At 38.4% G+C, this 12,635-nt stretch overlaps 1 protein-coding gene across 18 annotated transcripts in view; it reads left to right on the top strand.

Annotated features, from left to right (window-relative positions):
• Positions 1-12,635, top strand: part of RIMS2 (regulating synaptic membrane exocytosis 2) — a gene marked incomplete at both ends in the record, with an annotated part of 444,787 nt that overhangs the window by 427,611 nt on the left and 4,541 nt on the right. The gene's annotated exons all lie outside the window — the stretch shown is intronic.

Below are 12,635 nucleotides of genomic sequence, written 5' to 3'. Positions count from 1 at the left end.
GAGGCGCTGGCGGTCTACTTTCCCTGCATGAACTCCCTGGAGGAGGAGGACGGAGGTGAGGGGCCGGGGCACGGGGGCCGCAGGTGTACGCGGGGACCTCGGGCGCTCCGGGCCGCTCCGGGAACGCCCGCCGCGAAGGGCCGGGGGTCGGCTGGGCGAGGAGCTGGATGGGGGACGCGAGTGATGGAGAGCGGCTTGGGTTGAGAGCGGGATTGGTAGCACCGTGCTTGTAGCTGGAGAGTGAGGTGGGATTTAACAGATTGGAAATGAAGTTGCTAGCTGAACTTTAGTTGTGTTGGGGGGAGAAATAAAGGATAGAGGGTCTTTCCATTCTTTCCGTTTTCTGCTTATTCATACGAAAAACGAACCACACTTCCTCGCAGGTGCTTTTCTGACAATCTGCAGGCTTGTTCAGGTATCCCTTGCCTGTCATTACAACAGAATTTGTATAGAGCGAGAGTTGAGCAATTAAATACTGGCCCCAAGTACCCTTTCCTTAGAGGCAGCAGTGTAGGTGGAAGGCTCATGAGAGAAATGCAGTGGATTTTGTGTGTAGCCATGCCCCCCAAAAAGATTTGCTATTTGGAATGTGCAAATGTACATAGTTATGTATGGCGCCAAACTGTGTCCAGGATGGAACTTGTATTTCATGAGTTTGTTTTGAGTATACTGGTTTCATAAAGAAACTAATCTGTTGTGTTTAAATATGTTTATGTATAGAATGAACTGATGGGCTTTCCCTTGTTTTATCAAACTAATTCAAGATTTTTAATTTCATTAAGATTAATGGAGCAAATTGCACCTTCAATAGATTTAAGCACTATAAAACAGAAAGCCAATGTCCAGTGCTGCTATGCAAACATATATCAGCTGTGTCTGTACACCATTTATTATCTATTTCAAATATCTGCAGGTTCATTTATCACCCTCCACATTTCAGGCTGAGAGTTCAGTGGGTAATGTGTGTCCTCAGTCTTTGTGTGTTTTATCTCTTCGTGTGCAACAGTCTCTGATTTTTTTTCCCCAAAGCATCTCTCATTTCTGATTGAATCCCAAGGCATGGTCCCTCACCTTTTCCCTGCTCTTACTCTGGGGCTGGCCAGCTTGCCCCTTTCAGTGGAAGAGAAGTGGCTGCCCCCTGGGGCAAACTCTGCTGTCCTTCAGTACTCTCATCTGCTCCTGCCTTGAACAATGAAGTGAACTGCAAAATATTGCCAGTAGACTGCAGGGTAGGCTTCAGATGGCATTTTTAATACTATTGATGTGCTAATAAACACTATGGCTGAAAGCACACACTGAAAATATCATAAATTATCCTAAACATGTTTAGGTATTCTTTAATGATTATTTTTCTTTATCATTCCTGAAGATTTTTCTTTTCAGTTCTGATTTTTACATACAATAATTGCATTAATCCTGTGTGAAATCAGAGTATTGATTTGTTTTGTTCTACTTGGTTTTCTTTTCTTCTCTAGGAAGCATTTAATTTATTCCTTGGTGGAATCTGTGTTTGCTTAAAACTGTTCACTGGTTCAAAGAAATATAAAGTACATGGAAGTCAGTAGAGAAATATTGGTAAATTTAAGGATAGTTGTAATGATTTATTTATTTTGTGCTGGCAAATTATTCAAAGAGAAGTGTTAAAAGATTATATAATGATGAACATGTCACATATTGTGTTGATTTATGTTATCTGATCCTGTTTAGATGTAGGCTACACTTGAAAATACATTTCATTAATTCCCATGAAAAAAATAGAAATGGAACTGCTATGCAGTTTTTTATGGATTTGAGTTTCTGCTACCTCAATTTAGATATACCAGGTTACAGAGGGAATGGCAGGCATGACATGACAAAGATCATTTCCCAAGTGTTCTCAGTGGGATTAGAAAGAAAAAATTGTGATGTGTTTTCTGGATGGCAAGTCACCTCTGCACTCAAATTGGAATTTGTTGTCTTACGAGTGTTTATACAATTATATTAATGTGATGTAATTTAAGTGGTTGTGGTACATACTCCCATGTTCACGTACAAATGTTCTTCTGCAGTTTAACCTGAAAAAGGTGTCAAACCCACTTCATAAGTTAACTGTCCTCATGATGTAATTATTTCTGCATGTAGTGGAGAGCTTAAAAAAAGATAACCTGTTACAAGGGTGCTTTTCTTTATCTTCTTTTTTTTTCGTTTCACACTCAGTCATATTTTTAATACAAATAGAAAATCTAGAAAATCTGACCTGTTGAGGCATTTATTTTAGATACTCTCTTGAAGACTTGTTTTATTAACTGCTGAAGTGGATATACTGGTCCAGAGGTGTATCTTTTGGTATGAATGAATATGAGTACTGTCAAGTTCAGAAGTAATTTAGTAGCAAGTAACTCAATACAAGAAGTTAATAATTTTTGAAGCTATTTTTAAACATGATGATTAAGAAGATCCCATTACATGTCGGCTGATTGAAGGAGACCTCTTAAGCCATGGCATCCAAGCTGTGAGGTACTGAAGAGGTGGGCTGTGGAAAGGCTGCTGTCTGCTGGTTTTGGTAGCCATGAATTCGAATCATGGAATCATCAAGGGTGGAAGGGACCTTCAAGAACATCTAGTCCAGCTGTCCACCCAGCACTGTCAGTGTAACCCCTAAGCCCCATCACCCAGAGCCAGATCCAGACACCTCCTGAACACCTCCAGGGATGGTGACTCCACCAGCTCCCTGGGCAATCTATTCCAATGCCTGACCACCCTAACAGTGAATTTTTGTTTCTAGTATCTAATCTGAATCTCTCCTGTCTCAGTTTAAGACCATTTTCTCTCATCCTCTCACTGCAGGCATGGCAGAAGAGTCCAAACCTCACCTCACTAACCTCCTGTCAGGTGCATGTGGAGAGTGATGAGGTCCCCCCTGAGTCTCCTCCAGGCTAAACAAGCCCAGCTCCCTCAGCTATTTCTCATAAGATGTGGTTTTTAGTGTTGTTGCCTTTCTCTGGACACCCTCAGTGTCCTTGGAGGACCCCAAACTGAACACAAAGTGTGGCCTCACCATTGCAGAGGAATTTGTCATGGCTAGGGCTAAGATTGCCATGGTTGGCCGGGTTTGCAGTACAGGGAGCTGCTATTTAAAACAGCATTTCTTACCTGCTGATCAGTTGAGATGAATCCTTCAAGTTTATGCACATTCATTATTTAGGAGTTTATTATTCTTAACCATATCTAGTAAAAGGTGTTAGCAAAAAATTCTTTGTATCATTCATTTTTTTCTGGCATGTCTGCATGTATACACACAGGACTGACATGGTGCCAGTAATTTATGTTGTCAAAGTATCAAGGACTTTAAAGAGATGTCTTTTGCATTTCATTTTGTTAGATTCATTGATGACAAAATGTATGGCCTGCATACTGAAGTGAGAATTGGTGTCAAATATCACTTAGAACAGACTTGGAATTACATGGAAATGTAATTTATTACATGGAAGAGGTATGTGGACAGAGTACAAATCAGTATCTGTATGAATGCTCTTGAAGCATTCCAAGCCTCATAATTTTTTCTGAAATCTTGGCTTCATTGAAGTTAAAGAAATTTTGTGATTGTCAAAAGATAAGAGAATTTCCACTATAAATGTGTGTGATATCCTTTTAGATGTCTGTGTAGTCATAGTGCAAAGAGTCATGCATGTGATATTTTTACAAGTAGTGCAGGAGTGTACTAAACTTTGCCATGAACAACTGAGTGAATGAATTCTTATGTACAAGAATCTTACTGGAGGAGAAGTAGAGTTATCCAACATGCAGAGAAAAGAAGAGAGGCTCGGGTCACATGGTGGAACCAGTAGAAAGCCTAGGTCTGTTTTCATGAGTGGAGCTGGTAACTTGGTGCTTACTCAAATTACACTGTGTATTGTTTACTGTCATAAATTTTCACTATGATTTCCTTTTTATACTTCACTTCTGATTTGCATTTACACTGAGGTGTTGTTATGAACAGTTAAATAGCACATTGCCAGGAGTGCAGCTGTGGAGCTGCTGGTCATGGCAAGGTCTGTATGCAGAGCTATGCCCACCAAAAGGGAGTATATTTCAATTTAATATCTTCCTTTACTGAAGTTTTTGGGTGGTAGTGAAGCTATGAGATTGAAGGGGAAAGCCAAATGCTTTGCAGGTGCTGAAGACAATTCAAGAGATAATTTATGATAATTTAAGACATAAATTTTTTCAGAAAGAACTGGAAAGCATCTTGGTCTCCCAGTATGTTAGAAAAACAAAAGGCAATTTAAAAAAAAAAGCCGCAGAATGTTCTTCAGTCCAAGACAATCATGCCAAAAATAGCAAAAATTAGTTGCCTTAGCTGAGGAGAAGTTACTTTACAGTTTTGCATAGTGATATCTACTGAAAGAAGTATCTGAATGTTGGTGCCTGAGTTCAGCAGGAATAGGAGCACATTGTACTCTCCTGTCACCTGGCTGATAATTAGCTGGGAAACTTGCTGGAGGGGTTATTGGATCCCACAGAGGTGTCAGTGGGAGTGCTGCCCCTGAGTGAAGACTCAGGACTTATTTAAAGGTACACTGAGCTGCTCAGTTGAGCCCTGGTAATGGCTTCAGTGGCATTTCTCACTGATTAATCACTGCACATTGGGACAGCTGGAATAAAACTCAGCAGTTCCTGGATTCTGTTCCTGTGGTTAGACCGCCAGATCACAGTGTCCCTCTGGAGGTCCCAGTAGACAATAACAAGCAGACAATAATTTGACCAGAAATAGAAAATGGGGGAAGTAGTAACAATAAATTCATTAGTGCAGTAATTACTAAAGTGAAGAGAATTCTGCACATGAAGTAGTTATCCTTTAAAATTACCATCTTAAAAAGAATAAAGTAATATAGGAGTATCAGGCTATGAAGAAAACGAAAATAACTACATCTTCTTGGGGGAATTGGCCTACATTTTAGCCTTGGTGGTAAAGATGACCTTGTTTATCTGGAATGTTCATAGGCAGGGCCAAGGAAGGATATAAAAGAAGAGTATAATGCCCTGTGACAGGTTATCCTGTAAGAGATGAACCTTTAAAGATCTTGGCTCAATTGATGCTAATGCACCAGAGATGCACATTGCATGCAATGGTGGGGTCACTCATCTTGGAGGATAAAAAGCCCTCTGAATATGCAATAATAATTGTTCCATAAGAATCTGCATGACATTTAAGTTTATAGTTGATAATTTTTTCTGTTTGCTGTTAGGGCACAGTTCAGGGGCTGACTTGGGTCAGCCTTTCCATCATGGTGGTGGTTCTGTCCTATTTCTGCAGCTCCATGGGCTGAGTTTGAGAGTGGAGGCAGTATAGCAGGCATTTCAAGCAAGTCACAAGTGTTTTTACCAGTTATACTCAGGTACTATACTAATGAAGTGGCTGTAGATGCCAAAATTGATAAGACATTTAAAAAAATAAGCATAGAAAAAACTGTACTGTTGTTGGCAAAGTAAAGAGCATGACAAAAAAAATCACGTCTGTTCTAGAAAGCTAAGGGAAAAGTGGAAAAAAGTTAGAAATGCCCAGTAGATTTTTAAAGCTGTATTTCTCTTGCAGTTGTGTTTCTCTTTGGAGCTGCTGGTTACACTGCAGCATGTACCTGAATAGCTGACAGATAATTCAGATATGGCTGTAGCAGCAGCAGTGAAGCTAACAGTGTATGATAAGTTGCATCTCTGGTGGTACCTACATAAACCTGTATAAAAACCTGTCTCATTTCTATGTGCTGTAATTGTCATTTTTCAGTGTCAAGGTCAAGAATGTAGTCAGAACAGCGATGCACTGTGTTGCCATTATTTCAGTTTGGAGAGGTTAATGTGTAAGAGCAGTAGTTTGAAAATAGGTCATTTCAGTGTGAAATCTGCTCCCTTTTTTGTGAACTGTGGTTATTTAAATAATGGTATTTGCATAGGATCATTATTCATTTTAGACAAAGCAATGGAGGAAGAGCTGTTTCTAATTTGTGTAATCTCAGTAGCCATCCAAGTTCTTGGCACCATCTACCTCATTAAGCCTTAATAGAGGGTGTTGAATTGTTTCAACACATTTGCTACATCATTCAAAAATGCTGCCCAGATCTGTCTGATAGTGTATGCAATGACCCTTGCTACAATAAAAATAATAGAGGTTGGGATAAAGAATAGTGTTACTGCCATTATTCCATATTTAGAAAGAATATCTCACTTCATATAATGCAAAAAAAAAAAAAAGGCAATTCTAAGCTCTTCAAGATATGTACTCTTTGCTACTTAAGCATTTTTAATCTGCTCTTGAGTCTGCATGAAATACTGGTTATTAAAAAATACATAAGAATGGTATACAACCAGAAAATTGAATGTCCGTGTAAACATAAAAATCATTTACCTCTTAAAACTGCAGAAATGGTTTCCATTTACTTTGGATGATCCTTTGTAATTGGCAAAATCAGAGACTGGATGTGAAGAGTTCCTGTGATGAAGGTGTACACCTATCTAGTTGTACATCTGTAATCTTTATATAAATGGTATACAAAATTAGAATGTAATTCCACAAAAGTACTTTCTCTGTTTTTCAGGATTTTAATAGATTTGGGATGAGACTGATTTTCCACTGCTTTGCACTTTTTACAGTTATATAGATTGTTGTGTAGGATTTACAAAGTGGATATAAAATGCTACCATTCTGTTTTGACACGTGCACAAAATATACACAAATTATTATAGACCTATTACATTTGAATGATAAGAACATTTACCTGTGTTGAGATCATAACTGGTCTAACCAGAGTCATAACACTCTGGTCTTCAGGAGCCCTCCTGAAGACCTGTTCATTCAGGTAACTTATTACATGGGAGATAAAGCTGTGGGCTACAAAAAAGTGCTTTTTGCTGTCCTGTATTCAGGTTTACAGCAGGCTTTTGGCAGGTAAATCCTCAGACCACACTTAGAAAACTGATGGCCTTATCAGTAAGAGACCTCTGCAGTGGTGCTGGAAGGGCCTGAGTGGCTGTGTGTAGTTCTATTCCTGATCTGCATCTCACTGTCAAGATCTGTAATCAGCACCTGAAAAACAAAGGATCCAACCAGACCTGCATAGCCTGTTTGTTGTTATATAATCAGAGCCAGATAACCAAAAGAGAAGTGGAAATTACATCAGCACTCACCCTCCTCTTCCTTACAGCTGTGGTTAATTAGTTTTGATTCCCTGGGACAGCCTCTCTTATCAGGGGTAAATTCTTTGTCAAGGGAACGGCCAAGCATCAGACCTCTGTGCTGTATATACTGTATATATATATATATATATATATACAATGATTCTGATGCTGTGTATACTTACTTGGGATTACCAGGAGTGTTACTTAGCACAGATACTGAAAACAATCCTTTTTATATGTAGCATGTGATTCTGAATAGTAATAGTAATGTTACTAAAGTTTTAGGAACATTAAGTACTTATTGTGCATGCAGAAAAACAGCTCTTTGTTTACAGTTCAGTCCTTTAAAAATATTTCAGAAACCTTTCTGGAAACATAAAACCATAAGCTGAAAATCCTAAAGTGATGGGTGCCACACACAGACAAAACCAGTTTCTCTTTTCTGATGCTCTTAATTTTTTGCTGAAGGATCAGTTAAGACTGTAGAATGGACATCAGAGCAACAGTGAAATTACAGTGGCAGATGTAATTAACATGTGGGAGAGAATAAGGAGCAGGTGCCTGCCTTAAACCATAGCATTGCTCAGAACCCACGTGGCAAACTGGGTTCACATCACATGGCCACACCAAGGCAGGGAGTTGGCTGAACATAGGACCAGCCTTGCCATGGCAGGGAAGTAGAATGCCGGCGAAGGATGCTGCAATCTGGCCAGGAACAAATGCGATTCACAATGCCTCTTGGGTCCTGGAGGAAATTCATCAAGAATGGCATGCCAAATCTTCTATACCAGCCTTTGACCAGAAGTGCAAGCAACAGTTTTGCAGTTGATTATTGTTGATTATTTAATTCAGTTCTCTCTTTTACATTTTCTTAGGTGCTTGATTAGCCATGCCTCCGTTATGGCCAGAGGACAAAAGTGAAAAACTGTTTCTTGACCAAAAATGAAAAACCAGTGAGGCCTTCCAAGAAATTTAAAAATGCATGGGCCGGACTGACACCCTCAGTCCCAACTCTCTCACACTTCCCAAACGTGGCTGCTCTCATACTGAAGAGCTTTCTTGCAGCTCTGCTTTGGGCATATCAGTGCAGGCCATTCCTGTCCCAGTCAAAATTTATCAGTATTTTACATTCAGATACTCATGGAAGCAGGAACTAGAACGCACATCTTCCTTTCTCCTTATAAGTAAGAGAAAGCCCCTGATTACAGTTTCCCCTGGCTCTGAAATGCTCTTTGGGTTTCAGAAATGCTGACAGCATGTGGTGTGAGAATGTCCATTGGAGGGACTGTAACACAAAACTTCATAAACTGATTGTTAGCACTGGCCTATGAGAATCAGAGAAATGTGCTCAAACTCAAGTGGCAATGGAGCTGGCAATGCCCAAATCCTGCTTAAATTAATAGATCCCTAACTGTGTCTTCTGCTTGGGGTCTGTGGGTAACACAGAGAAAGAAATAACTTGGCTGTGCTTTCTATGCTTCAGCAAGAGCTAAATGCCTTGTTCAGTGCAAACAAAACTTGGGCTACTCCAGAAACAGAGCTGCACAGCTGCAAGGGAATTTGAGACCTTACCCTGTCCCCCTTTTCTTCTGTAGGTTCAAATTTTCTTAGACTGTCTTTTATCTAGCCAGTTGTTAACATACCTGGAGCAGGTAACTAGGTAGGTAACTAATTTTAGTCTTAAAAAATGGGCACTTAATGGCAGCTTATTCTCTTTGTGGATCTAACTCCTGAGGTCAGATGACAGTGCTGAAGGAGTTTTTATGCGGCTTTTCCGATGAGGTGGGGAGAGCAGAGAAGAGCCACCTCAAGCCCTTAAGCGTGCTTCTGGAGCCGCAGCTGCTCTGTACTCCCTACAAGTCCTACCAAGAGATCACATACCAGCTGGGAATGGCATAGCCAGCCTGCCTGGGCCTGTGCCTTGTCTTTCCTTGGCTCTGTGCCTGCTGGGAAGCAGTTGTAGGAAGCTCCTGCCCAGAGCAAGCTGAGAGCTCTCACTCTCACCACCAGCAGTGGATTTCACCTGGCTGGATCCTAGATGATGGAAGGTAATCTGTTGCATTCACTGCAGTTTTTGACTTCTCATCTGCTGTTGAAGATTGTATCAGTAGTTTTGCATCCCTAATTTGTAAGTGATTTGCACTCCAAGTTGTGGGGACAAATAATTCTGTGCATAACTTAGAAAATGTGGCCTGCGGAGTCTATTTGCAGTAACCATATTAGTTAAATTACCAGTGTGATTAACTGTAAGAATGAGTGTGCTTTCATAAATACCAGTGCAATTATTTCTGGTAATTTATTCCACTCCTAACTATATGGCTGCAAGAATCTGAGCTAGTGTTTTTCAGATAATATATTCCATATTTTGTTGGGGGACTTGAGAGAAATTTCTTTTTGCTAGGGCAATTAGCTTATACAATTTGGAGAACATTTTCAATGTTATTTTTTAGAGTTTAGGAAATGATGAGTAAAATTATTTTGATTGTAGGTACTGAGCAGTGTAACAAAAAAAGTACACTTCTAAGCTCTCATTTCCGTGTCTTTTCATTTGTTAAGATTAAAACAGCATGCATAACATGGGTGTATAAGTATATATACTTTAGGGTTATAAAACCAACCTCCACTTTTACAGTGACACCAGTTAGATAGCTATTTCTGAGTGAGTGGTACATTCCCAAGTTACTTGTGTAGCTAGAGATTAGTATTGCCTTAGTTGGGTTCATTCAGCTGTATGCTTGTCTTGACAAATATATTTTCCAAAGTTATCTGTCTTGAAAGAAAAAGAACAACTTTAAATAATATTTTTTGTTTGTTCCTTTTGATTTGGGTCCAGTATGGAATGCAGCCACATGAGTAGTTAGTTGAATTAACACAAGAGAGGAGGTTTCAATTTCCAGGCAGGAATGAGGAAAACAGCTTGGCTTTAATAGAATGATATGATCTTCAAGCTATTTTTTTAAGCTGAGCAGCTACTTTGTGGTTTCATTGCTGCTTGAAACCTTTTTAATTTTTTAATGCTGAATTTATGAAACATAAATTATGGATGACACAAATACTCTCTTTGCTTTTAAATTGTTTGAGGGATTGTATGATTATTTTGATTTATTAACATTTTTCCAGGGACAAATACATTGTTAGTATTGGGGGCAATCAAGTGGGGATATTTCTTGTGTATTATTATGTATTAGTTTAGCCAAGTTTCATCTGAAAGAATATTCGTGTCAAAAGCAGTGGTTCAGGAGTCACGCCACCCAGATCTGGGTCTTCTGTTAATTTATTCCAAGTTGCCATTTTGCTGTTAAAATCTTTAATTCTTGCTTCAAGAAGCATCAACATCATGATTAGGGGCTTTATTGATGAAAGGTCAGCTCTTTCTCTTTGGAGACCATTCAAGAGCACTGCCTTTTTCTATTGAAAATTGGGAAATAGTTATTCACATAACCTCCTTTCAACCCTTCTTAAATTCTGTGTTAAGGTCAAAATAATTACTGTTTATCACTGGATGTACTACACATCTAACTTTCATGCTGTATCAAAGTTGTATCTTTGTGTGCCTGTTGTCCTATGAACCAGACCATTTATTTCAGTTAAAATGAATGTGGGAAAGTAAAACTGCTTTAAATTAAGGTTTGGAGGGATTGCTGTAAACATGTGTGTCTCTATGAAGACTTGAATGGCAGTTGCATGAGTTCTGCCTTGATTTCTCGGTAAATTGATGTGCAATGGTTATGTTCATTTTTTATTCTGTTCTTATACAATGAAGGCATACAGACTTACAATTCTAGTTCAGAAAAAAAAATATGCCTTACAAATTAATAAAAGTTACTATATACTCCTTCACATATTACATAATTGAGCATATATTTCTCCCAAACTCCCAAATCTTTGAAAGATGAATGAAGATACTGAAGAATCATGCATGATGGAGGTGTTCTTTTAAATTTGCACTTGGGGCTTCATGTTTGCAATAATGAATTGAGAATGGCCATCATTCAATGAGGCTGAATGAAAATGAATGCTTACTCATCAAAAGAGTTCTTAGAACAGAAGAGTAATGTCCTGTGGGGCATCAGAGTTGTACGCCTTTCACATGTTACTGTGATGCAGTGTACCTTTTCTACAAAACTACAGCATGATATTTTCCTGGCAGTTTGTGGGAATATTTCTTTGAAACGAGTGCTTGTATTTTAGAACACCTCTGGACCGCTGTTGGAAGTCAGCTGCCAGCTTTCATTAGTTGAATACAAATAATAAGCCAGCAGGCACTTGGAATGGGGTGACCCAAAAGTAATGAAACTGTTGATTTCTGACCTTCATTTTTTGTGTGTTGTAGTAGCTTAGTGCCTTTTTTATTTACATTTCTTACATCAGGTATTGATAGGCATTTTTAGAAGTAATTTTGATGCAATAAAATTTATTTTTTCATCCTCCTGTGTACTGAATTCATTTGTGTAGCTGAAGTTCTAGAGGAAAATTTTCACTTCTATTATTATTACTATTTGTATGTACTGATTCAAAATGATGGTCTGAAGGAATATGTAGAAGGCTTTTAATAAGCAATATGATTTGAACCACTCATGATACTTCTGTAGAAATGTCTCACTGCTGCTAAATATTGCAGAGTTATTAATCTTTCTTGACAAGGAGGCAGTGGATTTCAAGGTATTTTTGGTGTCTAGTTCCCTAAGGCTTTACCATCCTCACAAGTCCAGAAGTTCTTCTGACCTATAGCACATGATAAGGCAGAGATGGTGTAAAGGGTACCAGATGCTACAAACAACTGCACAAGGAAGTTGACTCCATTGATATCCTAAGATATCGGATATTACTCTACTACATTGTATCAGTATTTAAGAATTGTTATTTTTGTATTGTTTCTAAACTTTTTTTCTCTTTTATAATATTGGTATATTACACATCACTGTGCTGCACTCAGAAGTGTATAGAACAGATTAAAAGAAATATGTATGCAGAATTCCTTGCCCCATTGCAGGGAACAGCATTTGAAATCAGAAATTACATGGAGTGGCTATCTTATTCATGAAAGAAAAACAGGCTTCATTCCTACTCATTGCATCCAGTTGAGATCTTGATCAAAATTCCTACACTAAAATGCTATTATATTGTTTGAATATTTTTTCCTTTCTCTAAGTAAAATTAAACTGTGCAAATAGATAAATAGAAAAAATGTTATTCTTGAAGGTGATAATTAAGTTTCTTATTGTGCATAAAAATACTGTATCTTTTAAACATAAATTTAAATGTATCAGCTAGTGAATAGAGAAGAAAGCATAGGAAGGCTTCTTGATTTTTAATTTACTACCCTCACTAATGGATATCTGTAACTTGATTTAGGAGATAATGACCAAATGCTTTTAAAACAATAATCCATCTGAATTAGAACATTTCTCTTCAGGTTTTGGCATCATGGTAACATTTTAATTGAATTCCTAAGAGGGATTTATTCATCCAGGGAAAATATA

The sequence above is a fragment of the Fringilla coelebs genome (genome assembly GCF_963513975.1).
Source record: "Fringilla coelebs genome assembly, chromosome: 1".
NCBI classification, from domain to species: Eukaryota; Metazoa; Chordata; class Aves; order Passeriformes; family Fringillidae; genus Fringilla; species Fringilla coelebs.
This window is presented reverse-complemented; position numbering and strand designations above follow the sequence as displayed.